Raw genomic sequence first — 2,433 nt, 5'->3', positions numbered from 1 at the left:
TTAGATGTAGTTTCCATCTTGTAGTTATTGTTCAAGTGTCTATGCCTCAGCTATGGATTTGATACCCCTTGGTGTGGAGGTTCTGACTTCTTATTTTATCCCTTGTTTTCCCTTGGAGCATTCTTGCTTTTCCTGGGCAACCATGTGTCAGCATTGGGTAATACTTTAAAGTGTCACATGCCCAAAAGAAGAAGAATCGTGCGATACTAGAAAATATTGCACGCCCATAAGAAAATGGTCATGTGATACTTTAATGTATCGTACACCCATTGGAGAAAGATCATACAATACTTATGAAGTATTATATGTCTTCAGGAGAAGTGTCTCCAAAACCTTAAAAGTATTGCATGCCTTCTTTAGAAAGGTTGTCCAATATTGGAAAGTATCGCACAATGCTAATATAAAGTATTTCCTAGGTCCTTGGAAAAGCCTGTTTGGGCAGACAATGGAAACTTTTCAGTCTAACCATAAGTATTCAGGAGGTGTTTTGACTACCATCTACAGTGATCTTGAATACCTCAGAATTGTATTTTGATTTCAAAATGTTTCATATTCAAAATTGTTTGCGTCCTTCTGTGGTTAGTCATTTTGTCAGTAGTGGTGTTTGGATATTTGTTGGTGTTTTGATGTTGTTTAGTTTTCTGTTATGATCTTTGTGATCCTCGTATCATATGCATCTATACTTTTTTTTAAATAAAAAAATATCTTGTCTTATATTTATCCTTGTTCCAAGAATTTTCGAGCGGGGCATTACATGCTAATAGTGTCTTATTCTCCTAGCTTTTTAAACAATGCACATATTGCATCTTTCGTTATGTCCTTATTCTTTAAATCTTCATAGGATAATTTTTTTGCATAATATCTTCTTTTTTCTTCTCTCTTAACATGCCAAATATCTAACTGACCACTAACAAAAGCTACATGGCTTACAATGGACTAAAGGAAGGATGCTAATTGTGCCTCGTAGGATTAGTTTTGCCGTATGATTTTAACCTACCAATGATTACTTCAAATTGAGTTTTCTCTCTTTCTATTTCATTCATTATATTTCCCTGGGTACCAAGAGGATTTCTTGAAATTGGTGGAGACTGTGGAGGTTCTTGCTCTTCCTCACGAGTGTTTTCATTTTGATTTTGTGGAGGATTTTTTCGATCAAGCCAGGGATTTGGATCATTTGATGGTGTAGGGTTTGGTGGTTGATTATGCACATTTCCTGATAAGAAACTAATTGCATTTTTATAAACTAAAAAAACTTGAAGCAAAACTGAAAACAACATACAAAACAATGCTAAAAAGTACATAACAATGTAATAAAAGGTTAGAAGACATACTTGATGAACCTAATCTTGATCTCTAGCAATGAGGAGGTATTTTAAGGGGGAGAGAGAGAGAGAGAGAGAGAGAGAGAGAGAGAGAGAGAGAGAGAGAGAGAGAGAGAGAGAGAGAGAGAGAGAGAGAGAGAGAGAGAGTCTTTCACAAAACATATGCGCATTATAGGGATAGAGAATGCAACCATCAAAAGAAATGAGAGAAGATGTAATGGGTCACGGGTTACAGATATTTTATGTGAAATCATGTGAATTCACATAGCATGCACATGCTATGTGAGTGTGTGCTATGTGAATCCACATAGTGCATGCACACTATAGGAAATTTTGAAAATTAATATGGGTGTCATCTTTTTGGCACCACAACTTGGTGCATTTGCCTATTGACTACATCTTATTGTCAACCATTTTTTTTATTAAAAAATCTTTACTAGATTCACAAGAATGGCGTTGAATCTTTTATGTATGTATAAAGATGTGTTATTATTTATGCTCAATGAATGAAAAAATCATTAAATTCTACTATAATATTTTTTAATGGAGGGCTCAGACCTGTGAGGTGGCTCAATGAAGGCTGCCACTAAAATGAATTAGGAACTTGATACGGGCCCACTTGTGCCTAGAACCTCTTTAGCTTAGAGCTACTATAATTTTACTCTATGCGCTATCATATTTCTATTTCTTGAATCATCTACTGATCAAGTAGTAAGATTTTTTTTTCTATTATTAGTACTTGCCAATAGGCTAAGTGCTATTGTTAGATTTTTTGAATTCCTCACTTAAATGAGTTTTATCATACCAATTAAAACTTAATTTATTTCATTTTGTATACAGATATTATGTTTTCAAAATACATGACAATTTTTTGACTTTATGATTATTAAATGAGTTTTACCATACCAATTAAAACTTAATTTATTTCATTTTGTATACAAATATTATGTTTTCAAAATACATGACAATTTTTTGACTTTATGATTTTTATAAATTAATTTTTAGTTTTGTATTGGTTCAATGAATTGGAGTCTTATATGTCGATTTATGAGTAATTGGAAATAATCCCTTTATTATTAAATATTATTTCTAAAGCTTATTTTCTTAATTT

The sequence above is a fragment of the Cupressus sempervirens genome, chromosome 10 (genome assembly GCF_028749045.1).
Source record: "Cupressus sempervirens isolate cs-2001-9-10 chromosome 10, ASM2874904v1, whole genome shotgun sequence".
NCBI classification, from domain to species: Eukaryota; Viridiplantae; Streptophyta; class Pinopsida; order Cupressales; family Cupressaceae; genus Cupressus; species Cupressus sempervirens.
This window is presented reverse-complemented; position numbering follows the sequence as displayed.